Source organism: Phalangium opilio, unplaced genomic scaffold, assembly GCF_054372755.1.
Source record: "Phalangium opilio isolate 3A_F unplaced genomic scaffold, DU_Popi_V2 ptg000054l_1, whole genome shotgun sequence".
Classification (NCBI taxonomy): Eukaryota; Metazoa; Arthropoda; class Arachnida; order Opiliones; family Phalangiidae; genus Phalangium; species Phalangium opilio.
Window position 1 is genome coordinate 2,500,818 of NW_028324173.1, and position 24,524 is coordinate 2,525,341.

At 36.6% G+C, this 24,524-nt stretch overlaps 52 pseudogenes; all 52 read left to right on the forward strand.

Moving 5' to 3' along the window:
• Positions 1–4: 4 nt before the first annotated feature.
• Positions 5–122, forward strand: LOC149670313 (5S ribosomal RNA; annotated as a pseudogene).
• Positions 123–259: 137 nt separating this feature from the next.
• Positions 260–378, forward strand: LOC149670314 (5S ribosomal RNA; annotated as a pseudogene).
• Positions 379–516: 138 nt separating this feature from the next.
• LOC149670315 (5S ribosomal RNA) lies at positions 517–635 on the forward strand (annotated as a pseudogene).
• Positions 636–772: 137 nt separating this feature from the next.
• LOC149670316 (5S ribosomal RNA) lies at positions 773–891 on the forward strand (annotated as a pseudogene).
• A 123-nt stretch (positions 892–1,014) lies between these two features.
• LOC149670317 (5S ribosomal RNA) lies at positions 1,015–1,132 on the forward strand (annotated as a pseudogene).
• A 137-nt stretch (positions 1,133–1,269) lies between these two features.
• Positions 1,270–1,388, forward strand: LOC149670318 (5S ribosomal RNA; annotated as a pseudogene).
• Positions 1,389–1,511: 123 nt separating this feature from the next.
• Positions 1,512–1,629, forward strand: LOC149670319 (5S ribosomal RNA; annotated as a pseudogene).
• Positions 1,630–1,766: 137 nt separating this feature from the next.
• On the forward strand, positions 1,767–1,885 carry LOC149670320 (5S ribosomal RNA; annotated as a pseudogene).
• Positions 1,886–2,506: 621 nt separating this feature from the next.
• Positions 2,507–2,625, forward strand: LOC149670321 (5S ribosomal RNA; annotated as a pseudogene).
• Positions 2,626–3,468: 843 nt separating this feature from the next.
• Positions 3,469–3,587, forward strand: LOC149670322 (5S ribosomal RNA; annotated as a pseudogene).
• A 136-nt stretch (positions 3,588–3,723) lies between these two features.
• LOC149670323 (5S ribosomal RNA) lies at positions 3,724–3,826 on the forward strand (annotated as a pseudogene).
• A 122-nt stretch (positions 3,827–3,948) lies between these two features.
• On the forward strand, positions 3,949–4,067 carry LOC149670324 (5S ribosomal RNA; annotated as a pseudogene).
• A 137-nt stretch (positions 4,068–4,204) lies between these two features.
• On the forward strand, positions 4,205–4,323 carry LOC149670325 (5S ribosomal RNA; annotated as a pseudogene).
• A 358-nt stretch (positions 4,324–4,681) lies between these two features.
• On the forward strand, positions 4,682–4,802 carry LOC149670326 (5S ribosomal RNA; annotated as a pseudogene).
• Positions 4,803–4,938: 136 nt separating this feature from the next.
• Positions 4,939–5,057, forward strand: LOC149670327 (5S ribosomal RNA; annotated as a pseudogene).
• An 856-nt stretch (positions 5,058–5,913) lies between these two features.
• Positions 5,914–6,032, forward strand: LOC149670328 (5S ribosomal RNA; annotated as a pseudogene).
• An 841-nt stretch (positions 6,033–6,873) lies between these two features.
• Positions 6,874–6,992, forward strand: LOC149670329 (5S ribosomal RNA; annotated as a pseudogene).
• Positions 6,993–7,351: 359 nt separating this feature from the next.
• On the forward strand, positions 7,352–7,470 carry LOC149670330 (5S ribosomal RNA; annotated as a pseudogene).
• Positions 7,471–7,831: 361 nt separating this feature from the next.
• LOC149670331 (5S ribosomal RNA) lies at positions 7,832–7,950 on the forward strand (annotated as a pseudogene).
• A 359-nt stretch (positions 7,951–8,309) lies between these two features.
• LOC149670332 (5S ribosomal RNA) lies at positions 8,310–8,428 on the forward strand (annotated as a pseudogene).
• Positions 8,429–8,789: 361 nt separating this feature from the next.
• LOC149670333 (5S ribosomal RNA) lies at positions 8,790–8,908 on the forward strand (annotated as a pseudogene).
• A 137-nt stretch (positions 8,909–9,045) lies between these two features.
• LOC149670334 (5S ribosomal RNA) lies at positions 9,046–9,164 on the forward strand (annotated as a pseudogene).
• Positions 9,165–9,522: 358 nt separating this feature from the next.
• On the forward strand, positions 9,523–9,641 carry LOC149670335 (5S ribosomal RNA; annotated as a pseudogene).
• A 361-nt stretch (positions 9,642–10,002) lies between these two features.
• LOC149670336 (5S ribosomal RNA) lies at positions 10,003–10,120 on the forward strand (annotated as a pseudogene).
• A 379-nt stretch (positions 10,121–10,499) lies between these two features.
• Positions 10,500–10,617, forward strand: LOC149670337 (5S ribosomal RNA; annotated as a pseudogene).
• A 137-nt stretch (positions 10,618–10,754) lies between these two features.
• LOC149670338 (5S ribosomal RNA) lies at positions 10,755–10,872 on the forward strand (annotated as a pseudogene).
• Positions 10,873–11,010: 138 nt separating this feature from the next.
• On the forward strand, positions 11,011–11,129 carry LOC149670339 (5S ribosomal RNA; annotated as a pseudogene).
• Positions 11,130–11,266: 137 nt separating this feature from the next.
• On the forward strand, positions 11,267–11,385 carry LOC149670340 (5S ribosomal RNA; annotated as a pseudogene).
• A 123-nt stretch (positions 11,386–11,508) lies between these two features.
• On the forward strand, positions 11,509–11,626 carry LOC149670341 (5S ribosomal RNA; annotated as a pseudogene).
• A 137-nt stretch (positions 11,627–11,763) lies between these two features.
• Positions 11,764–11,882, forward strand: LOC149670342 (5S ribosomal RNA; annotated as a pseudogene).
• Positions 11,883–12,005: 123 nt separating this feature from the next.
• Positions 12,006–12,123, forward strand: LOC149670343 (5S ribosomal RNA; annotated as a pseudogene).
• Positions 12,124–12,260: 137 nt separating this feature from the next.
• On the forward strand, positions 12,261–12,379 carry LOC149670344 (5S ribosomal RNA; annotated as a pseudogene).
• A 123-nt stretch (positions 12,380–12,502) lies between these two features.
• Positions 12,503–12,620, forward strand: LOC149670345 (5S ribosomal RNA; annotated as a pseudogene).
• Positions 12,621–12,757: 137 nt separating this feature from the next.
• On the forward strand, positions 12,758–12,876 carry LOC149670346 (5S ribosomal RNA; annotated as a pseudogene).
• A 123-nt stretch (positions 12,877–12,999) lies between these two features.
• On the forward strand, positions 13,000–13,117 carry LOC149670347 (5S ribosomal RNA; annotated as a pseudogene).
• A 137-nt stretch (positions 13,118–13,254) lies between these two features.
• LOC149670348 (5S ribosomal RNA) lies at positions 13,255–13,373 on the forward strand (annotated as a pseudogene).
• A 138-nt stretch (positions 13,374–13,511) lies between these two features.
• Positions 13,512–13,630, forward strand: LOC149670349 (5S ribosomal RNA; annotated as a pseudogene).
• Positions 13,631–13,767: 137 nt separating this feature from the next.
• LOC149670350 (5S ribosomal RNA) lies at positions 13,768–13,886 on the forward strand (annotated as a pseudogene).
• A 138-nt stretch (positions 13,887–14,024) lies between these two features.
• LOC149670351 (5S ribosomal RNA) lies at positions 14,025–14,127 on the forward strand (annotated as a pseudogene).
• A 122-nt stretch (positions 14,128–14,249) lies between these two features.
• LOC149670352 (5S ribosomal RNA) lies at positions 14,250–14,368 on the forward strand (annotated as a pseudogene).
• A 136-nt stretch (positions 14,369–14,504) lies between these two features.
• On the forward strand, positions 14,505–14,607 carry LOC149670353 (5S ribosomal RNA; annotated as a pseudogene).
• A 344-nt stretch (positions 14,608–14,951) lies between these two features.
• Positions 14,952–15,069, forward strand: LOC149670354 (5S ribosomal RNA; annotated as a pseudogene).
• A 136-nt stretch (positions 15,070–15,205) lies between these two features.
• LOC149670355 (5S ribosomal RNA) lies at positions 15,206–15,324 on the forward strand (annotated as a pseudogene).
• A 137-nt stretch (positions 15,325–15,461) lies between these two features.
• LOC149670356 (5S ribosomal RNA) lies at positions 15,462–15,564 on the forward strand (annotated as a pseudogene).
• A 119-nt stretch (positions 15,565–15,683) lies between these two features.
• LOC149670357 (5S ribosomal RNA) lies at positions 15,684–15,802 on the forward strand (annotated as a pseudogene).
• Positions 15,803–16,161: 359 nt separating this feature from the next.
• LOC149670358 (5S ribosomal RNA) lies at positions 16,162–16,280 on the forward strand (annotated as a pseudogene).
• Positions 16,281–16,641: 361 nt separating this feature from the next.
• LOC149670359 (5S ribosomal RNA) lies at positions 16,642–16,760 on the forward strand (annotated as a pseudogene).
• A 361-nt stretch (positions 16,761–17,121) lies between these two features.
• Positions 17,122–17,240, forward strand: LOC149670360 (5S ribosomal RNA; annotated as a pseudogene).
• Positions 17,241–17,599: 359 nt separating this feature from the next.
• On the forward strand, positions 17,600–17,718 carry LOC149670361 (5S ribosomal RNA; annotated as a pseudogene).
• Positions 17,719–18,080: 362 nt separating this feature from the next.
• On the forward strand, positions 18,081–18,199 carry LOC149670362 (5S ribosomal RNA; annotated as a pseudogene).
• A 1,016-nt stretch (positions 18,200–19,215) lies between these two features.
• Positions 19,216–19,334, forward strand: LOC149670363 (5S ribosomal RNA; annotated as a pseudogene).
• A 362-nt stretch (positions 19,335–19,696) lies between these two features.
• Positions 19,697–19,815, forward strand: LOC149670364 (5S ribosomal RNA; annotated as a pseudogene).
• Positions 19,816–24,524: the final 4,709 nt, after the last annotated feature.

The window sequence follows — 24,524 nt, forward strand, 5'->3', positions numbered from 1 at the left end:
TCTCGGCAACGGCCATATCACGCTGAATACACCGGTTCTCGTCCGATAACCGAAGTTAGCAGCGTCGAGCGCAGTCACTACTTGGGAGGGAGACCACTTAGGAACACTGCGTGCCGTTGACTTTTTCACTTTTTTTTCCTCTTTTAAATTTTAATAGATATGAAAAAAGGAAACATGTTTTCTTTTTGTTAATGTTTTAAAATGATGAAGGTTAATTTGTCTCACTTAATTTAAATTCGAATTATTTACTAGCACTCTCGGCAACGGCCATATCACACTGAAAACACCGATTCTCGTCCGATAACCGAAGTTAATCAGCGTCGAGCGCAGTCATTACTTGGGAGGGAGACCACTTAGGAACACTGCGTGCCGTTGGCTTTTTCACTTTTTTTTTCCTCTTTGAAATTTTAATAGATATGTAAAAAGCAAACAGGTTTTCTTTTTGTTATTGTTTTAAAATGATGAAGGTTAATTTGTCTCACTTAATTTAAATTCGAATTATTAACTAGCACTCTCGCCAACGGCCATATAACGCTGAAAACACCGGTTTACGTCCGATCACCGAAGTTAAGCAGCGTCGAGCGCAGTCACTACTTGGGAGGGAGACCACTTAGGAACACTGCGTGCCGTTGACTTTTTCACATTTTTTTCCTCTTTTAAATTTTAATAGATATGAAAAAAGGAAACATGTTTTCTTTTTGTTAATGTTTTAAAATGATGAAGGTTAATTTGTCTCACTTAATTTAAATTCGAATTATTAACTAGCACTCTCGGCAACGGCCATATCACACTGAAAACACCGATTCTCGTCCGATAACCGAAGTTAATCAGCGTCGAGCGCAGTCATTACTTGGGAGGGAGACCACTTAGGAACACTGCGTGCCGTTGGCTTTTTCACTTTTTTTTTCCTCTTTGAAATTTTAATAGATATGTAAAAAGCAAACAGGTTTTCTTTTTGTTATTGTTTTATAAAGATGAAAGTTAAGTAAATTCAAATTATTAACTAGCACTCTCGGCAACGGCCATATCACGCTGAATACACCGGTTCTCGTCCGATAACCGAAGTTAGCAGCGTCGAGCGCAGTCACTACTTGGGAGGGAGACCACTTAGGAACACTGCGTGCCGTTGACTTTTTCACTTTTTTTTCCTCTTTTAAATTTTAATAGATATGAAAAAAGGAAACATGTTTTCTTTTTGTTAATGTTTTAAAATGATGAAGGTTAATTTGTCTCACTTAATTTAAATTCGAATTATTAACTAGCACTCTCGGCAACGGCCATATCACACTGAAAACACCGATTCTCGTCCGATAACCGAAGTTAATCAGCGTCGAGCGCAGTCATTACTTGGGAGGGAGACCACTTAGGCACACTGCGTGCCGTTGGCTTTTTCACTTTTTGTTTCCTCTTTCAAATTCCACCAGATATGAAAAAAGCAAACATATCTTCTTTTTGTTATTGTTTTATAAAGATGAAAGTTAAGTAAATTCAAATTATTAACTAGCACTCTCGGCAACGGCCATATCACGCTGAATACACCGGTTCTCGTCCGATAAACGAAGTTAGCAGCGTCGAGCGCAGTCACTACTTGGGAGGGAGACCACTTAGGAACACTGCGTGCCGTTGACTTTTTCACTTTTTTTTCCTCTTTTAAATTTTAATAGATATGAAAAAAGGAAACATGTTTTCTTTTTGTTAATGTTTTAAAATGATGAAGGTTAATTTGTCTCACTTAATTTAAATTCGAATTATTAACTAGCACTCTCGGCAACGGCCATATCACACTGAAAACACCGATTCTCGTCCGATAACCGAAGTTAATCAGCGTCGAGCGCAGTCATTACTTGGGAGGGAGACCACTTAGGAACACTGCGTGCCGTTGGCTTTTTCACTTTTTTTTTCCTCTTTGAAATTTTAATAGATATGTAAAAAGCAAACAGGTTTTCTTTTTGTTATTGTTTTATAAAGATGAAAGTTAATTAAATTCAAATTATTAACTAGCACTCTCGGCAACGGCCATATCACGCTGAATACACCGGTTCTCGTCCGATAACCGAAGTTAAGCGGCGTCGAGCGCAGTCACTACATGGGAGAGAGAGACCACTTAGGAACACTGCGTACCGTTGGCTTTTTCACTTTTTTTTCCTCTTTTAAATTTTAATAGATATGAAAAAAGCAAACATGTTTTCTTTTTGTTATTGTTTTAAAATGATGAAGGTTAATTTGTCTCACTTAATTTAAATTCGAATTATTAACTAGCACTCTCGGCAACGGCCATATCACGCTGAAAACACCGTTTCACGTCCGATCACCGAAGTTAAGCAGCGTCGAGCGCATAGAGTACTTGGGAATACTGCGTGCCGTTGGCTTTTTCACTTTTGTTTCCTCCTTTAAATTCCACCAGATATGAAAAAAGCAAACATATCTTCTTTTTGTTATTGTTTTAAAATGATGAAGGTTTTTTTGTCTCACTTAATTTAAATTCGAATTATTAACTAGCACTCTCGGCAACGGGCATATCACGCTGAATACACCGGTTCTCGTCCGATAACCGAAGTTAAGCAGCGTCGAGCGCAGTCAGTACTTGGGAGGGCGACCACTTAGGAACGCTGCGTGCCGTTAGCTTTTTCACTTTTTTTTCCACTTTTAAATTCCAATAGATATGAAAAAAGCAAACATATTTTCTTTTTGTTATTGTTTTAAAAAGATGAAGGTTAATTTGTCTCACTTAATTTAAATTCGAATTATTATCTAGCACTCTCGGCAACGGCCATATCACCCTGAGAACACCGGTTCTCGTCCGATCGCCGACGTTAGCAGCGTCGAGCGCAGTCAGTACTTGGGAATACTGCGTGCCGTTTGCTTTTTCACTTTTGTTTCCTCTTTCAAATTCCACCAGTTATGAAAAAAGCAAACATATCTTCTTTTTGTTATTGTTTTATAAAGATGAAAGTTAATTAAATTCAAATTATTAACTAGCACTCTCGGCAACGGCCATATCACGCTGAATACACCGATTCTCGTCCCATAACCGAAGTTAAGCAGCGTCGAGCGCAGTCATTACTTGGGAGGGAGACCACTTAGGATCACTGCGTGCCGTTGGGTTTTTCACTTTTTTTTCCACTTTTAAATTTTAATAGATATGTAAAAAGCAAACAGGTTTTCTTTTTGTTATTGTTTTAAAATGATGAAGGTTAATTTGTCTCACTTAATTTAAATTCGAATTATTAACTAGCACTCTCGGCAACGGCCATATCACGATGAAAACACCGGTTCACGTCCGATCACCGAAGTTAAGCAGCGTCGAGCGCATACAGTGCTTGGGAATACTGCGTGCCGTTGGATTTTTCACTTTTGTTTCCTCTTTCAAAATCCACCAGATATGAAAAAAGCAAACATGTCTTCTTTTTTGTTATTGTTTTATAAAGATGAAAGTTAATTAAATTCAAATTATTAACTAGCACTCTCAGCAACGGCCATATCACGCTGAATACACCGGTTCTCGTCCGATAGCCGAAGTTAAGCAGCGTCGAGCGCAGTCACTACTAGGGAGGGAGACCACTTAGGAACACTGCGTGCCGTTGGCTTTTTCACTTTTTTTCCTCTTTTAAATTTTAATAGATATGAAAAAAGCAAACATGTTTTCTTTTTGTTATTGTTTTAAAATGATGAAGGTTAATTTGTCTCACTTAATTTAAATTCGAATTATTAACTAGCACTCTCGGCAACGGCCATATCACGCTGAAAACACCGGTTCACGTCCGATCACCGAAGTTAAGCAGCGTCGAGCGCATTCAGTACTTGGGAATACTGCGTGCCGTTTGTTTTTTCACTTTTGTTTCCTCTTTCAAATTCCACCAGATATGAAAAAAGCAAACATATCTTATTTTTGTTATTGTTTTATAAAGATGAAAGTTAATTAAATTCAAATTATTAACCAGCACTTTCGGCAACGGCCATATCACGCTGAATACACCGGTTCTCGTCCGATAACCGAAGTTAAGCAGCGTCGAGCGCAGTCATTATTTGGGAGGGAGACCACTTAGGAACACTGCGTGCCGTTGGCTTTTTCACTTTTGTTTCCTCCTTTAAATTCCACCAGATATGTAAAAAGCAAACAGGTTTTCTTTTTGTTATTGTTTTAAAATGATGAAGGTTAATTTGTCTCACTTAATTTAAATTCGAATTATTAACTAGCACTCTCGGCAACGGCCATATCACGCTGAAAACACCGATTCTCGTCCGATAACCAAAGTTAAGCAGCGTAGAGCGCAGTCATAACTTGGGAGGGAGACCACTTAGGAACACTGCGTGCCGTTGGCTTTTTCACTTTTTTTTCCTCTTTTAAATTTTAATAGATATGTAAAAAGCAAACAGGTTTTCTTTTTGTTATTGTTTTAAAATGATGAAGGTTAATTTGACTCACTTAATTTAAATTCGAATTATTAACTAGCACTCTCGGCAACGGCCATATAACGCTGAAAACACCGGTTTACGTCCGATCACCGAAGTTAAGAAGCGTCGAGCGCATACAGTATTTGGGAATACTGCGTGCCGTTTGTTTTTTCACTTTTGTTTCCTCTTTCAAATTCCACCAGATATGAAAAAAGCAAACATATCTTTTTGTTATTGTTTTATAAAGATGAAAGTTAATTAATTCAAATTATTAACTAGCACTCTCGGCAACGGCCATATCACGCTGAATACACCGGTTCTCGTCCGATAACCGAAGTTAAGCGGCGTCGAGCGCAGTCACTACATGGGAGAGAGAGACCACTTAGGAACACTGCGTGCCGTTGGCTTTTTCACTTTTTTTCCTCTTTTAAATTTTAATAGATATGTAAAAAGCAAACAGGTTTTCTTTTTGTTATTGTTTTAAAATGATGAAGGTTAATTTGTCTCACTTAATTTAAATTCGAATTATTAACTAGCACTCTCGGCAACGGCCATATCACGCTGAAAACACCGATTCTCGTCCGATAACCAAAGTTAAGCAGCGTAGAGCGCAGTCATAACTTGGGAGGGAGACCACTTAGGAACACTGCGTGCCGTTGGCTTTTTCACTTTTTTTTCCTCTTTTAAATTTTAATAGATATGTAAAAAGCAAACAGGTTTTCTTTTTGTTATTGTTTTAAAATGATGAAGGTTAATTTGACTCACTTAATTTAAATTCGAATTATTAACTAGCACTCTCGGCAACGGCCATATAACGCTGAAAACACCGGTTTACGTCCGATCACCGAAGTTAAGCAGCGTCGAGCGCATACAGTATTTGGGAATACTGCGTGCCGTTTGTTTTTTCACTTTTGTTTCCTCTTTCAAATTCCACCAGATATGAAAAAAGCAAACATATCTTTTTGTTATTGTTTTATAAAGATGAAAGTTAATTAAATTCAAATTATTAACTAGCACTCTCGGCAACGGCCATATCACGCTGAATACACCGGTTCTCGTCCGATAACCGAAGTTAAGCGGCGTCGAGCGCAGTCACTACATGGGAGAGAGAGACCACTTAGGAACACTGCGTACCGTTGGCTTTTTCACTTTTTTTCCTCTTTTAAATTTTAATAGATATGAAAAAAGCAAACATGTTTTCTTTTTGTTATTGTTTAAAAATGATGAAGGTTAATTTGTCTCACTTAATTTAAATTCGAATTATTAACTAGCACTCTCGGCAACGGCCATATCACGCTGAAAACACCGTTTCACGTCCGATCACCGAAGTTAAGCAGCGTCGAGCGCATAGAGTACTTGGGAATACTGCGTGCCGTTGGCTTTTTCACTTTTGTTTCCTCCTTTAAATTCCACCAGATATGAAAAAAGCAAACATATCTTCTTTTTGTTATTGTTTTAAAATGATGAAGGTTAATTTGTCTCACTTAATTTAAATTCGAATTATTAACTAGCACTCTCGGCAACGGCCATATCACGCTGAATACACCGGTTCTCGTCCGATAACCGAAGTTAAGCAGCGTAGAGCGCAGTCATTACTTGGGAGGGAGACCACTTAGGAACACTGCGTGCCGTTGGCTTTTTCACTTTTTTTTCCTCTTTTAAATTTTAATAGATATGTAAAAAGCAAACAGGTTTTCTTTTTGTTATTGTTTTAAAATGATGAAGGTTAATTTGTCTCACTTAATTTAAATTCGAATTATTAACTAGCACTCTCGGCAACGGCCATATAACGCTGAAAACACCGGTTTACGTCCGATCACCGAAGTTAAGCAGCGTCGAGCGCATACAGTATTTGGGAATACTGCGTGCCGTTTGTTTTTTCACTTTTGTTTCCTCTTTCAAATTCCACCAGATATGAAAAAAGCAAACATATCTTTTTGTTATTGTTTTATAAAGATGAAAGTTAATTAATTCAAATTATTAACTAGCACTCTCGGCAACGGCCATATCACGCTGAATACACCGGTTCTCGTCCGATAACCGAAGTTAAGCGGCGTCGAGCGCAGTCACTACATGGGAGAGAGAGACCACTTAGGAACACTGCGTACCGTTGGCTTTTTCACTTTTTTTTCCTCTTTTAAATTTTAATAGATATGAAAAAAGCAAACATGTTTTCTTTTTGTTATTGTTTTAAAATGATGAAGGTTAATTTGTCTCACTTAATTTAAATTCGAATTATTAACTAGCACTCTCGGCAACGGCCATATCACGCTGAAAACACCGTTTCACGTCCGATCACCGAAGTTAAGCAGCGTCGAGCGCATAGAGTACTTGGGAATACTGCGTGCCGTTGGCTTTTTCACTTTTGTTTCCTCCTTTAAATTCCACCAGATATGAAAAAAGCAAACATATCTTCTTTTTGTTATTGTTTTATAAAGATGAAAGTTAATTAAATTCAAATTATTAACTAGCACTCTCGGCAACGGCCATATCACGCTGAAAACACCGATTGTCGTCCGATAACCGAAGTTAAGCAGCGTAGAGCGCAGTCATTACGTGGGAGGGAGACCACTTAGGAACACTGCGTGCCGTTGGCTTTTTCACTTTTTTTTCCTCTTTTAAATTTTCATAGATATGTAAAAAGCAAACAGGTTTTCTTTTTGTTATTGTTTTAAAATGATGAAGGTTAATTTGTCTCACTTAATTTAAATTCGAATTATTAACTAGCACTCTCGGCAACGGCCATATAACGCTGAAAACACCGGTTTACGTCCGATCACCGAAGTTAAGCAGCGTCGAGCGCATACAGTATTTGGGAATACTGCGTGCCGTTTGTTTTTTCACTTTTGTTTCCTCTTTCAAATTCCACCAGATATGAAAAAAGCAAACATATCTTTTTGTTATTGTTTTATAAAGATGAAAGTTAATTAAATTCAAATTATTAACTAGCACTCTCGGCAACGGCCATATCACGCTGAATACACCGGTTCTCGTCCGATAACCGAAGTTAAGCAGCGTCGAGCGCAGTCAGTACTTGGGAGGGCGACCACTTAGGAACACTGCGTGCCGTTAGCGTTTTCACTTTTTTTTCCTCTTTTAAATTCCATTAGATATGAAAAAAGCAAACATATTTTCTTTTTGTTATTGTTTTAAAAAGATGAAGGTTAATTTGTCTCACTTAATTTTAATTCGAATTATTATCTAGCACTCTCGGCAACGGCCATATCACGCTGAGAACACCGGTTCTCGTCCGATCGCCGACGTTAGCAGCGTCGAGCGCAGTCAGTACTTGGGAATACTGCGTGCCGTTTGCTTTTTCACTTTTGTTTCCTCTTTCAAATTCCACCAGATATGAAAAAAGCAAACATATCTTCTTTTTGTTATTGTTTTATAAAGATGAAAGTTAATTAAATTCAAATTATTAACTAGCACTCTCGGCAACGGCAGTATCACGCTGAAAACACCGATTCTCGTGCGATAACCGAAGTTAAGCAGCGTCGAGCGCAGTCATTACTTGGGAGGGAGACCACTTAGGAACACTGCGTGCCGTTGGCTTTTTCACTTTTTTTTTCCTCTTTTAAATTTTTATAGATATGAAAAAAGCAAACAGGTTTTCTTTTTGTTATTGTTTTAAAATGATGAAGGTTAATTTATCTCACTTAATTTAAATTCGAATTATTAACTAGCACTCTCGGCAACGGCCATATCACGCTGAAAACACCGGTTCACGTCCGATCACCGAAGTTAAGCAGCGTCGAGCGCATACAGTATTTGGGAATACTGCGTGCCGTTTGTTTTTTCACTTTTGTTTCCTCTTTCAAATTCCACCAGATATGAAAAAAGCAAACATATCTTTTTTTATTGTTTTATAAAGATGAAAGTTAATTAAATTCAAATTATTAACTAGCACTCTCGGCAACGGCCATATCACGCTGAATACACCGGTTCTCGTCCGATAACCGAAGTTAAGCAGCGTCGAGCGCAGTCAGTACTTGGGAGGGCGACCACTTCGGAACACTGCGTGCCGTTAGCTTTTTCACTTTTTTTTCCTCTTTTAAATTCCAATAGATATGAAAAAAGCAAACATATTTTCTTTTTGTTATTGTTTTAAAAAGATGAAGGTTAATTTGTCTCACTTAATTTAAATTCGAATTATTATCTAGCACTTTCGGCAACGGCCATATCACGCTGAGAACACCGGTTCTCATCCGATCGCCGACGTTAGCAGCTTCGAGGGCAGTCAGTACTTTAGAATACTGCGTGCCGTTTGCTTTTTCACTTTTGTTTCCTCTTTCTAATTCCACCAGATATGAAAAAAGCAAACATATCTTCTTTTTGTTATTGTTTTATAAAGATGAAAGTTAATTAAATTTAAATTATTAACTAGCACTCTCGGCAACGGCCATATCACGCTGAATACACCGGTTCTCGTCCGATAACCGAAGTTAAGCAGCGTCAAGCGCAGTCACTACTTGGGAGGGAGACCACTTAGGAACACTGCGTGCCGTTGACTTTTTCACTTTTTTTTCCTCTTTTAAATTTTAATAGATACGAAAAAAGCAAACATGTTTTCTTTTTGTTATTGTTTTAAAATGATGAAGGTTAATTTGTCTCACTTAATTTAAATTCGAATTATTAACTAGCACTCTCGGCAACGGCCATATCACGCTGAAAACACCGATTCTCGTCCGATAACCGAAGTTAAGCAGCGTCGAGCGCAGTCATTACTTGGGAGGGAGACCACTTAGGAACACTGCGTGCCGTTGGCTTTTTCACTTTTTTTTCCTCTTTTAAATTTTAATAGATATGTAAAAAGCAAACAGGTTTTCTTTTTGTTATTGTTTTAAAATGATGAAGGTTAATTTGTCTTACTTAATTTAAATTCGAATTATTAACTAGCACTCTCGGCAACGGCCATATAACGCTGAAAACACCGGTTTACGTCCGATCACCGAAGTTAAGCAGCGTCGAGCGCATACAGTATTTGGGAATACTGCGTGCCGTTTGTTTTTTCACTTTTGTTTCCTCTTTCAAATTCCACCAGATATGAAAAAAGCAAACATATCTTTTTTTATTGTTTTATAAAGATGAAAGTTAATTAAATTCAAATTATTAACTAGCACTCTCGGCAACGGCCATATCACGCTGAATACACCGATTCTCGTCCCGTAACCGAAGTTAAGCAGCGTCGAGCGCAGTCATTACTTGGGAGGGAGACCACTTAGGATCACTGCGTGCCGTTGGCTTTTTCACTTTTTTTTCCTCTTTTAAATTTTAATAGATATGAAAAAAGCAAACATATTTTCTTTTTGTTATTGTTTTAAAAAGATGAAGGTTAATTTGTCTCACTTAATTTAAATTCGAATTATTATCTAGCACTCTCGGCAACGGCCATATCACGCTGAGAACACCGGTTCTCGTCCGATCGCCGACGTTAGCAGCGTCGAGCGCAGTCAGTACTTGGGAATACTGCGTGCCGTTTGCTTTTTCACTTTTGTTTCCTCTTTCAAATTCCACCAGATATGAAAAAAGCCAACATATCTTCTTTTTGTTATTGTTTTATAAAGATGAAAGTTAAGTAAATTCAAATTAAAAACTAGCACTCTCGGCAACGGCCATATCACGCTGAATACACCGGTTCTCGTCCGATAACCGAAGTTAGCAGCGTCGAGCGCAGTCACTACTTGGGAGGGAGACCACTAAGGAACACTGCGTGCCGTTGACTTTTTCACTTTTTTTTCCTCTTTTAAATTTTAATAGATATGAAAAAAGCAAACATGTTTTCTTTTTGTTATTGTTTTAAAATGATGAATGTTAATTTGTCTCACTTAATTTAAATTCGAATTATTAACTAGCACTCTCGGCAACGGCCATATCACACTGAAAACCCCGATTCTCGTCCGATAACCGAAGTTAATCAGCGTCGAGCGCAGTCATTACTTGGGAGGGAGACCACTTAGGAACACTGCGTGACGTTGGCTTTTTCACTTTTTTTTTCCTCTTTGAAATTTTAATAGATATGTAAAAAGCAAACAGGTTTTCTTTTTGTTATTGTTTTATAAAGATGAAAGTTAAGTAAATTCAAATTATTAACTAGCACTCTCGGCAACGGCCATATCACGCTGAATACACCGGTTCTCGTCCGATAACCGAAGTTAGCAGCGTCGAGCGCAGTCACTACTTGGGAGGGAGACCACTTAGGAACACTGCGTGCCGTTGACTTTTTCACTTTTTTTTCCTCTTTTAAATTTTAATAGATATGAAAAAAGGAAACATGTTTTCTTTTTGTTAATGTTTTAAAATGATGAAGGTTAATTTGTCTCACTTAATTTAAATTCGAATTATTTACTAGCACTCTCGGCAACGGCCATATCACACTGAAAACACCGATTCTCGTCCGATAACCGAAGTTAATCAGCGTCGAGCGCAGTCATTACTTGGGAGGGAGACCACTTGGAACACTGCGTGCCGTTGGCTTTTTCACTTTTTTTTTCCTCTTTGAAATTTTAATAGATATGTAAAAAGCAAACAGGTTTTCTTTTTGTTATTGTTTTAAAATGATGAAGGTTAATTTGTCTCACTTAATTTAAATTCGAATTATTAACTAGCACTCTCGCCAACGGCCATATAACGCTGAAAACACCGGTTTACGTCCGATCACCGAAGTTAAGCAGCGTCGAGCGCAGTCACTACTTGGGAGGGAGACCACTTAGGAACACTGCGTGCCGTTGACTTTTTCACTTTTTTTTCCTCTTTTAAATTTTAATAGATATGAAAAAAGGAAACATGTTTTCTTTTTGTTAATGTTTTAAAATGATGAAGGTTAATTTGTCTCACTTAATTTAAATTCGAATTATTAACTAGCACTCTCGGCAACGGCCATATCACACTGAAAACACCGATTCTCGTCCGATAACCGAAGTTAATCAGCGTCGAGCGCAGTCATTACTTGGGAGGGAGACCACTTAGGAACACTGCGTGCCGTTGGCTTTTTCACTTTTTTTTTCCTCTTTGAAATTTTAATAGATATGTAAAAAGCAAACAGGTTTTCTTTTTGTTATTGTTTTATAAAGATGAAAGTTAAGTAAATTCAAATTATTAACTAGCACTCTCGGCAACGGCCATATCACGCTGAATACACCGGTTCTCGTCCGATAACCGAAGTTAGCAGCGTCGAGCGCAGTCACTACTTGGGAGGGAGACCACTTAGGAACACTGCGTGCCGTTGACTTTTTCACTTTTTTTTCCTCTTTTAAATTTTAATAGATATGAAAAAAGGAAACATGTTTTCTTTTTGTTAATGTTTTAAAATGATGAAGGTTAATTTGTCTCACTTAATTTAAATTCGAATTATTAACTAGCACTCTCGGCAACGGCCATATCACACTGAAAACACCGATTCTCGTCCGATAACCGAAGTTAATCAGCGTCGAGCGCAGCCATTACTTGGGAGGGAGACCACTTAGGCACACTGCGTGCCGTTGGCTTTTTCACTTTTTGTTTCCTCTTTCAAATTCCACCAGATATGAAAAAAGCAAACATATCTTCTTTTTGTTATTGTTTTATAAAGATGAAAGTTAAGTAAATTCAAATTATTAACTAGCACTCTCGGCAACGGCCATATCACGCTGAATACACCGGTTCTCGTCCGATAAACGAAGTTAGCAGCGTCGAGCGCAGTCACTACTTGGGAGGGAGACCACTTAGGAACACTGCGTGCCGTTGACTTTTTCACTTTTTTTTCCTCTTTTAAATTTTAATAGATATGAAAAAAGGAAACATGTTTTCTTTTTGTTAATGTTTTAAAATGATGAAGGTTAATTTGTCTCACTTAATTTAAATTCGAATTATTAACTAGCACTCTCGGCAACGGCCATATCACACTGAAAACACCGATTCTCTTCCGATAACCGAAGTTAATCAGCGTCGAGCGCAGTCATTACTTGGGAGGGAGACCACTTAGGAACACTGCGTGCCGTTGGCTTTTTCACTTTTTTTTTCCTCTTTGAAATTTTAATAGATATGTAAAAAGCAAACAGGTTTTCTTTTTGTTATTGTTTTATAAAGATGAAAGTTAAGTAAATTCAAATTATTAACTAGCACTCTCGGCAACGGCCATATCACGCTGAATACACCGGTTCTCGTCCGATAACCGAAGTTAGCAGCGTCGAGCGCAGTCACTACTTGGGAGGGAGACCACTTAGGAACACTGCGTGCCGTTGACTTTTTCACTTTTTTTTCCTCTTTTAAATTTTAATAGATATGAAAAAAGGAAACATGTTTTCTTTTTGTTAATGTTTTAAAATGATGAAGGTTAATTTGTCTCACTTAATTTAAATTCGAATTATTAACTAGCACTCTCGGCAACGGCCATATCACACTGAAAACACCGATTCTCGTCCGATAACCGAAGTTAATCAGCGTCGAGCGCAGTCATTACTTGGGAGGGAGACCACTTAGGCACACTGCGTGCCGTTGGCTTTTTCACTTTTTGTTTCCTCTTTCAAATTCCACCAGATATGAAAAAAGCAAACATATCTTCTTTTTGTTATTGTTTTATAAAGATGAAAGTTAAGTAAATTCAAATTATTAACTAGCACTCTCGGCAACGGCCATATCACGCTGAATACACCGGTTCTCGTCCGATAAACGAAGTTAGCAGCGTCGAGCGCAGTCACTACTTGGGAGGGAGACCACTTAGGAACACTGCGTGCCGTTGACTTTTTCACTTTTTTTTCCTCTTTTAAATTTTAATAGATATGAAAAAAGGAAACATGTTTTCTTTTTGTTAATGTTTTAAAATGATGAAGGTTAATTTGTCTCACTTAATTTAAATTCGAATTATTAACTAGCACTCTCGGCAACGGCCATATCACACTGAAAACACCGATTCTCGTCCGATAACCGAAGTTAATCAGCGTCGAGCGCAGTCATTACTTGGGAGGGAGACCACTTAGGAACACTGCGTGCCGTTGGCTTTTTCACTTTTTTTTTCCTCTTTGAAATTTTAATAGATATGTAAAAAGCAAACAGGTTTTCTTTTTGTTATTGTTTTAAAATGATGAAGGTTAATTTGTCTCACTTAATTTAAATTGGAATTATTAACTAGCACTCTCGCCAACGGCCATATAACGCTGAAAACACCGGTTTACGTCCGATCACCGAAGTTAAGCAGCGTCGAGCGCAGTCACTACTTGGGAGGGAGACCAATTAGGAACACTGCGTGCCGTTGACTTTTTCACTGTTTTTTCCTCTTTTAAATTTTAATAGATATGAAAAAAGGAAACATGTTTTCTTTTTGTTAATGTTTTAAAATGATGAAGGTTAATTTGTCTCACTTAATTTAAGTTCGAATTATTAACTAGCACTCTCGGCAACGGCCATATCACACTGAAAACACCGATTCTCGTCCGATAACCGAAGTTAATCAGCGTCGAGCGCAGTCATTACTTGGGAGGGAGACCACTTAGGAACACTGCGTGCCGTTGGCTTTTTCACTTTTTTTTTCCTCTTTGAAATTTTAATAGATATGTAAAAAGCAAACAGGTTTTCTTTTTGTTATTGTTTTAAAATGATGAAGGTTAATTTGTCTCACTTAATTTAAATTCGAATTATTAACTAGCACTCTCGCCAACGGCCATATAACGCTGAAAACACCGGTTTACGTCCGATCACCGAAGTTAAGCAGCGTCGAGCGCATACAGTACTTGGGAATACTGCGTGCCGTTGGCTTTTTCACTTTTGTTTCCTCCTTTAAATTCCACCAGATATGAAAAAAGCAAACATATCTTCTTTTTGTTATTGTTTTATAAAGATGAAGGTTAATTAAATTCAAATTATTAACTAGCACTCTCGGCAACGGCAATATCACGCTGAATACACCGGTTCTCGTCCGATAACCGAAGTTAAGCAGCGTCGAGCGCAGTCAGTACTTGGGAGGGCGACCACTTAGGAACACTGCGTGCCGTTAGCTTTTTCACTTTTTTTTCCTCTTTAAAATTCCAATAGATATGAAAAAACAAACATATTTTCTTTTTGTTATTGTTTTAAAAAGATGAAGGTTAATTTGTCTCACTTAATTTAAATTCGAATTATTAACTAGCACTCTCGGTAACGGCCATATCACGCTGAAAACACCGGTTCACGTCCGATCACCGAAGTTAAGCAGCGTCGAGCGCATACAGTACTTGGGAATACTGCGTGCCGTTGGCTTTTTCACTTTTGTTTCCTCCTTTAAATTCCAGCAGATATGAAAAAAGCAAACATATCTTTTTGTTATTGTTTTATAAAGATGAAAGTTAAGTAAATTCAAATTATTAACTAGCACTCTCGGCAACGGCCATATCACGCTGAAAACACCGGTTAACGTCCGATCATCGAAGTTAAGCAGCGTCGAGCGCATACAGTACTTGGGAATACTGCGTGCCGTTGGCTTTTTCACTTTTGTTTCCTCTTTCAAATTCCACCAGATATGAAAAAAGCAAACATATCTTCTTTTTGTTATTGTTTTATAAAGATGAAAGTTAAGTAAATTCAAATTATTAACTAGCACTCTCGGCAACGGCCATATCACGCTGAATACACCGGTTCTCGTCCGATAACCGAAGTTAGCAGCGTCGAGCGCAGTCACTACTTGGGAGGGAGACCACTTAGGAACACTGCGTGCCGTTGCCTTTTTCACTTTTTTTTCCTCTTTTAAATTTTAATAGATATGAAAAAAGGAAACATGTTTTCTTTTTGTTAATGTTTTAAATGATGAAGGTTAATTTGTCTCACTTAATTTAAATTCGAATTATTAACTTGCACTCTCGGCAACGGCCATATCACACTGAAAACACCGATTCTCGTCCGATAACCGAAGTTAATCAGCGTCGAGCGCAGTCAGTACTTGGGAGGGTGACCACTTAGGAACACTGCGTGCCGTTAGCTTTTTCACTTTCTTTTCCTCTTTAAAATTCCAATAGATATGAAAAAAGCAAACATATTTTCTTTTTGTTATTGTTTTAAAAAGATGAAGGTTAATTTGTCTCACTTAATTTAAATTCGAATTATTAACTAGCACTCTCGGTAACGGCCATATCACGCTGAAAACACCGGTTCACGTCCGATCACCGAAGTTAAGCAGCGTCGAGCGCATACAGTACTTGGGAATACTGCGTGCCGTTGGCTTTTTCACTTTTGTTTCCTCCTTTAAATTCCAGCAGATATGAAAAAAGCAAACATATCTTTTTGTTATTGTTTTATAATGATGAAGGTTAATTAAATTCAAATTATTAACTAGCACTCTCGGCAACGGCCATATCACGCTGAATACACCGGTTCTCGTCCGATAACCGAAGTTAAGCAGCGTCGAGCGCAGTCACTACTTGGGAGGGAGACCACTTAGGAACACTGCGTGCCGTTGACTTTTCCACTTTTTTTTCCTCTTTTAAATTTTAATAGATATGAAAAAAGCAAACATGTTTTCTTTTTGTTATTGTTTTAAAATGATGAAGGTTAATTTGTCTCACTTAATTTAAATTCGAATTATTAACTAGCACTCTCGGCAACGGCCATATCACGCTGAAAACACCGGTTTACGTCCGATCACCGAAGTTAAGCAGTGTCGAGCGCATACAGTATTTGGAAATACTGCGTGCCGTTTGTTTTTTAACTTTTGTTTCCTCTTTCAAATTCCACCAGATATGAAAAAAGCAAACATATCTTTTTGTTATTGTTTTATAAAGATGAAAGTTAATTAAATTCAAATTATTAACTAGCACTCTCGGTAACGGCCATATCACGCTGAATACACCGGCTCTCGTCCGATAACCGAAGTTAAGCAGCGTCGAGCGCATTCAGTACTTGGGAGGGCGACCACTTAAAAACACTGCGTGCCGTTAGCTTTTTCACTTTTTTTCCCTCTTTTAAATTCCAATAGATATGAAAAAAGCAAACATATTTTCTTTTTGTTATTGTTTTAAAAAGATGAAGGTTAATTTGTCTCACTTAATTTAAATTCGAATTATTATCTAGCACTCTCGGCAACGGCCATATCACGCTGAGAACACCGGTTCTCGTCCGATCGCCGACGTTAGCAGCGTCGAGCGCAGTCAGTACTTGGGAATACTGCGTGCCGTTTGCTTTTTCACTTTTGTTTCCTCTTTCAAATTCCACCAGATATGAAAAAAGCAAACATATCTTCTTTTTGTTATTGTTTTATAAAGATGAAAGTTAATTAAATTCAAATTATTAACTAGCACTCTCGGCAACGGCCATATCACGCTGAATACACCGATTCTCGTCCCGTAACCGAAGTTAAGCAGCGTCGAGCGCAGTCATTACTTGGGAGGGAGACCACTTAGGATCACTGCGTGCCGTTGGCTTTTTCACTTTTTTTTCCTCTTTTAAATTTTAATAGATATGAAAAAAGCAAACATATTTTCTTTTTGTTATTGTTTTAAAAAGATGAAGGTTAATTTGTCTCACTTAATTTAAATTCGAATTATTATCTAGCACTCTCGGCAACGGCCATATCACGCTGAGAACACCGGTTCTCGTCCGATCGCCGACGTTAGCAGCGTCGAGCGCAGTCAGTACTTGGGAATACTGCGTGCCGTTTGCTTTTTCACTTTTGTTTCCTCTTTCAAATTCCACCAGATATGAAAAAAGCAAACATATCTTCTTTTTGTTATTGTTTTATAAAGATGAAAGTTAATTAAATTCAAATTATTAACTAGCACTCTCGGCAACGGCCATATCACGCTGAATACACCGATTCTCGTCCCATAACCGAAGTTAAGCAGCGTCGAGCGCAGTCACTACTAGGGAGGGAGACCACTTAGGAACACTGCGTGCCGTTGACTTTTTCACTTTTTTTTCCTCTTTTAAATTTTAATAGATATGAAAAAAGCAAACATGTTTTCTTTTTGTTATTGTTTTAAAATGATGAAGGTTAATTTGTCTCACTTAATTTAAATTCGAATTATTAACTAGCACTCTCGGCAACGGCCATATCACGCTGAAAACACCGGTTTACGTCCGATCACCGAAGTTAAGCAGCGTCGAGCGCATACAGTATTTGGGAATACTGCGTGCCGTTTGTTTTTTAACTTTTGTTTCCTCTTTCAAATTCCACCAGATATGAAAAAAGCAAACATATCTTTTTGTTATTGTTTTATAAAGATGAAAGTTAATTAAATTCAAATTATTAACTAGCACTCTCGGCAACGGCCATATCACGCTGAATACACCGGCTCTCGTCCGATCACCGAAGTTAAGCAGCGTCGAGCGCAGTCAGTACTTGGGAGGGCGACCACTTAGGAACACTGCGTGCCGTTAGCTTTTTCACTTTTTTTTCTTCTTTTAAATTCCAATAGATATGAAAAAAAGCAAACATATTTTCTTTTTGTTATTGTTTTAAAAAGATGAAGGTTAATTTGTCTCACTTAATTTAAATTCGAATTATTATCTAGCACTCTCGGCAACGGCCATATCACGCTGAGAACACCGGTTCTCGTCCGATCGCCGACGTTAGCAGCGTCGAGCGCAGTCAGTACTTGGGAATACTGCGTGCCGTTTGCTTTTTCACTTTTGTTTCCTCTTTCAAATTCCACCAGATATGAAAAAAGCAAACATATCTTCTTTTTGTTATTGTTTTATAAAGATGAAAGTTAATTAAATTCAAATTATTAACTAGCACTCTCGGCAACGGCCATATCACGCTGAATACACCGATTCTCGTCCCATAACCGAAGTTAAGCAGCGTCGAGCGCAGTCATTACTTGGGAGGGAGACCACTTAGGATCACTGCGTGCCGTTGGCTTTTTCACTTTTTTTTCCTCTTTTAAATTTTAATAGATATGAAAAAAGCAAACATATTTTCTTTTTGTTATTGTTTTAAAAGATGAAGGTTAATTTTAGTGCTTTAAACCGAACACAGTTATCTGATTTGTGATCCGAACAGATCAAATATCTTTGGTTGACTTCAGCTATCAGTTAAACAGTTGAGAGCCATTTTCACTTCAGATCAGATGCCTTTTTGTGATACACATTCGGATCAAATCATATCTGACATAAAAACGAGATTGTAGACATTTAAAACAGATATCTGTGGCATCGGTCGTAGTTTCGGATTAATATCTATTAAGAATTTATACGCTTCAACAGTAGCGTCGCTAGGGTTTGAAATTTTGGGGGGGGGGGCAAATCTGGGCAAACTAGTTATTATAAGAAATTAAGAAAAAAAATTGCATAATGGGTTCATTGGAAAATGTGTAGACCTTTAAAACTATCCGTAAATTTGTGTCAACGTGAAATTATTCGTATTTTAAAGATATACAACCTTTTATTGATAAAAACTACGGAACCGATTATGAAGGAATTTCACTCGTCTTAAGTTCATTTTTAGTTTTGGTTAGCTTTTAGTCCACACTAGTGGGACTTCCTTCGAAAGAATATGAAACATTTTACTTGTCTCCATCTGTTCTTTTCTTCAAAATTGTATTGCTTGATATTGAAATTCATCTATGCAGAGATGAAAGTTAACGAATCTATCATTATAATTTTTTTATATATTGCTACAGAATATTAGGTTGCTAACAGCAATTTTTTGGTAGGGTTTACGGATTATTTTGGGGGGGGGCTAAGTTTGGAATTTGGGAGGGCTATAGCCCCCCCAAAAAAGGCCTAGCGACGCCACTGCTCTTCAAATGTATTCATAACGCATATACTTAAAAAAATCCAGACAAATTGTATATTGTAAAAAAGCAAACATATCTTTTTGTTATTGTTTTATAAAGATGAAAGTTAATTAAATTCAAATTATTAACTAGCACTCTCGGCAACGGCCATATCACGCTGAATACACCGGCTCTCGTCCGATCACCGAAGTTAAGCAGCGTCGAGCGCAGTCAGTACTTGGGAGGGCGACCACTTAGGAACACTGCGTGCCGTTAGCTTTTTCACTTTTTTTTCTTCTTATAAATTCCAATAGATATGAAAAAAAGCAAACATATTTTCTTTTTGTTATTGTTTTAAAAAGATGAAGGTTAATTTGTCTCACTTAATTTAAATTCGAATTATTATCTAGCACTCTCGGCAACGGCCATATCACGCTGAGAACACCGGTTCTCGTCCGATCGCCGACGTTAGCAGCGTCGAGCGCAGTCAGTACTTGGGAATACTGCGTGCCGTTTGCTTTTTCACTTTTGTTTCCTCTTTCAAATTCCACCAGATATGAAAAAAGCAAACATATCTTCTTTTTGTTATTGTTTTATAAAGATGAAAGTTAATTAAATTCAAATTATTAACTAGCACTCTCGGCAACGGCCATATCACGCTGAATACACCGATTCTCGTCCCATAACCGAAGTTAAGCAGCGTCGAGCGCAGTCATTACTTGGGAGGGAGACCACTTAGGATCACTGCGTGCCGTTGGCTTTTTCACTTTTTTTTCCTCTTTTAAATTTTAATAGATATGAAAAAAGCAAACATATTTTCTTTTTGTTATTGTTTTAAAAGATGAAGGTTAATTTTAGTGCTTTAAACCGAACACAGTTATCTGATTTGTGATCCGAACAGATCAAATATCTTTGGTTGACTTCAGCTATCAGTTAAACAGTTGAGAGCCATTTTCACTTCAGATCAGATGCCTTTTTGTGATACACATTCGGATCAAATCATATCTGACATAAAAACGAGATTGTAGACATTTAAAACAGATATCTGTGGCATCGGTCGTAGTTTCGGATTAATATCTATTAAGAATTTATACGCTTCAACAGTAGCGTCGCTAGGGTTTGAAATTTTGGGGGGGGGCAAATCTGGGCAAACTAGTTATTATAAGAAATTAAGAAAAAAAATTGCATAATGGGTTCATTGGAAAATGTGTAGACCTTTAAAACTATCCGTAAATTTGTGTCAACGTGAAATTATTCGTATTTTAAAGATATACAACCTTTTATTGATAAAAACTACGGAACCGATTATGAAGGAATTTCACTCGTCTTAAGTTCATTTTTAGTTTTGGTTAGCTTTTAGTCCACACTAGTGGGACTTCCTTCGAAAGAATATGAAACATTTTACTTGTCTCCATCTGTTCTTTTCTTCAAAATTGTATTGCTTGATATTGAAATTCATCTATGCAGAGATGAAAGTTAACGAATCTATCATTATAATTTTTTTATATATTGCTACAGAATATTAGGTTGCTAACAGCAATTTTTTGGTAGGGTTTACGGATTATTTTGGGGGGGGGGGCTAAGTTTGGAATTTGGGAGGGCTATAGCCCCCCCAAAAAAGGCCTAGCGACGCCACTGCTCTTCAAATGTATTCATAACGCATATACTTAAAAAAATCCAGACAAATTGTATATTTGTTGGAAGTTGGATGTCGAGGAAAACAGTTCAGTTTATTTTCCCAAACAATTGACTTGGTACTAGTAGAGATGTGAGTCGGTAAATTACCGGTGGTAATTTTCCAAATTTCCGTAATTTTATTATGGTATGAATTATCAGACATTTTTAAAATTTTTGAGCTCTGGGAGTGAAACCAAGTGTACTAACCTTCCAGAGAATAAAACAATGTCCTTTCTTACTTCGGAGTCCCCTTTTCCTCTATACCCCTTTCGTTCATGCGGCTGTTCTAGCTTAAAATAGTGGTTCACACATCCTCATATCAAATGTGGATGAGAGGGAAAGTATGACAATGGCCATAGAGCCTGTGTTAAAAAACGTGGACATCAAAGTTTCGCCAATAACTATTTAGTCAATTTAGTCTACTAGTGACTGATGGACTTGCAAACTCTCGACTGAAAGTAGTTCAGACATTTATTCTCCTTGGTTTAACCATAGCCCACTCGATCACGCTAAAGCTAAATTACCGAGATTTGTTTTAAACGTATCTAGTTTTACGTGCTCTTCTATTGCTTCGATAACCTTACTTAAATACTTCAAATACCTTTTAAAAGATTACCAGCTACTCTGTCCTTCCTACAAACACAAATCGAGGAAGTTCTAGCATACACAATAGCAGACGACGGTAACCGAGTAACCGCGAATTAACACAAGACCTATTTTAAGGGAGTGAACAGGCCCAGTATAGCTACGCCAATAAAACGGTCAACTACGGCGAAACTCTGACGACTCGCGACTTTTGGCCATTTTCATACTTTTGCTCTCATTCACATTTGCTCATATTGTTAGTCACTTAAGTAGTGTTTTCTTAAAAGCCGGACCAAGTAGTCACACGCACATGCTAGTGCTCTTTAATTTTGAACAAGGGCTCATTACGCGTAAAAGGTCATTTTATATTCAATGATTAACTATTACTGTATTTACTTCCAAATGGACTTGCCAGGAACCAGCCAGCACTAAAAATAGTTAGATAAAGATCTGATTATAAATACAACCATTCCAGTACACATGAAAACCTTCAATTATCTAGTAAAGACAGAGATACAGAGATTCATGTAATTTTAGAAGCGGGAATAGAGAACAGGGTACTTTTTGCGTGCGTCAAAGTCCACGACACCCTTCCTCGAGATTGGGGGGGGTATGAAAGAAGAGGCTGGTCATTGTGACGGAAGTAAAAAGCAACGATGTATTTTTGGCCGTCACCGTCAGCAACGTCATCAAAACATAGTTTAGTGAGCCAATAACATAATTTCAAATTTTTGTTACGAGTTGAAGAGATTGGATCTTCAATCCAGCTAATAAAATTACACGGATCCCTGGTCAAGACTAGTCACTGGGTTTTGATAAATCATAGGCATCCTCTCGTGTGAAAACTTCTTTCTATCTTGTTTAATAGGTGGAATAAATTACAATCGCGAACAGTGTTGTGATTTTTTCTGGACAAATTTTTGACCGAATTCAGCTTATTTACCTATAAAATACTCATTAAATGTGATTTCATATCATTTGATCAATAAATAAAAATGTACCTTTATTTTTAATAACATTTTCAAAATCGACGTTTCTCGGCCAGAGAAGCACATTTTGAGAATGTTTTCACTATTTTCAAATATAACCACTGAAACCATTTTTTTGTACTTTTTGCTTTAATTCAAGCAAATATAACGATATTCATCCAAAAAACTGTTAAAATTCAATTTCCAATAAGAAATCGTTGTCACGGATTTTGTATCTTGAAGAAAAAAACTAGCGATTTTTTCGGTACACTTTTGAATGCATTTTTTTCTGGACAAATTTTGGACCGAATTCAGCTTTATTACCTATAAAATACTCATTAAAAGTGATTTCATCTCGATTGATCAATAAATAAAATTGAACCTCGATTTTTAATAACATTTTCAAAATCGACGTTTCTCGGCCAGTGAAGCACATTTTGAGAATTTTTTCACTATTTTCAAATATAACCACTGAAACCATTTTTTTGTACTTTTTGCTTTAATTCAAGCAAATATAACGATATTCATCCAAAAAACTGTTAAAATTCAATTTCCAATAAGAAATCGTTGTCACGGATTTTGTATCTTGAAGAAAAAAAACATGCGATTTTTTCGGTACACTTTTTAAGGAATTTTTTTCTGGACAAATTTTTGACCGAATTCGGCTTATTTACCTATAAAATACTCATTAAAAGTGATTTCATCTCGATTGATCAATAAATAAAAATGAACCTCGATTTTTAATAACATTTTCAAAATCGACGTTTCTCGGCCAGAGAAGCACATTTTGAGAATTTTTTCACTATTTTAAAATATAACCACTGAAACCACTATTTTTGTAGTTTTTGCTTTAATTCAAGCAAATATAACGATATTCATCCAAAAAACTGTTTAAATTCAATTTCCAATAAGAAATCGTTGTCACGGATTTTGTATCTTGAAGAAAAAAACTAGCGATTTTTTCGGTACACTTTTGAATGCATTTTTTCTTGGACAAATTTTGGACCGAATTCAGCTTTATTACCTATAAAATACTCATTAAAAGTGATTTCATCTCGATTGATCAATAAATAAAATTGAACCTCGATTTTTAATAACATTTTCAAAATCGACGTTTCTCGGCCAGTGAAGCACATTTTGAGAATTTTTTCACTATTTTCAAATATAACCACTGAAACCATTTTTTTTGTACTTTTTGCTTTAATTCAAGCAAATATAACGATATTCATCCAAAAAACTGTTAAAATTCAATTTCCAATAAGAAATCGTTGTCACGGATTTTGTATCTTGAAGAAAAAAAACAACCGATATTTTCGGTACACTTTTGAATGCATTTTTTTCTGGACAAATTTTTGACCGAATTCAGCTTATTTACCTATAAAATACTCATTAAAAGTGATTTCATCTCGATTGATCAATAAATAAAATTGAACCTCGATTTTTAATAACATTTTCAAAATCGACGTTTCTCGGCCAGTGAAGCACATTTTGAGAATTTTTTCACTATTTTCAAATATAACCACTGAAACCATTTTTTTGTACTTTTTGCTTTAATTCAAGCAAATATAACGATATTCATCCAAAAAACTGTTAAAATTCAATTTCCAATAAGAAATCGTTGTCACGGATTTTGTATCTTGAAGAAAAAAAACATGCGATTTTTTCGGTACACTTTTTAATGAATTTTTTTCTGGACAAATTTTTGACCGAATTCAGCTTATTTACCTATAAAATACTCATTAAAGGTGATTTCATATCGATTGATCAATAAATAAAAATGTACCTTTATTTTTAATAACATTTTCAAAATCGACGTTTCTCGGCCAGAGAAGCACATTTTGAGAATTTTTTCACTATTTTAAAATATAACCACTGAAACCACTATTTTTGTAGTTTTTGCTTTAATTCAAGCAAATATAACGATATTCATCCAAAAAACTGTTAAAATCAATTTCCAATAAGAAATCGTTGTTACGGATTTTGTATATAGAAGAAAAAAAACATGCGATTTTTTCGGTACACTTTTTAAGGAATTTTTTTCTGGACAAATTTTTGACCGAATTCAGCTTAATTATCTATAAAATACTCATTAAAAGTGATTTCATCTCGATTGATCAATAAATAAAAATGAACCTCGATTTTTAATAACATTTTCAAAATCGACGTTTCTCGGCCGGAGAAAAACATAGTGAGAATTTTTTCACTATTTTAAAATATAACCATTGAAACCATTTATTTT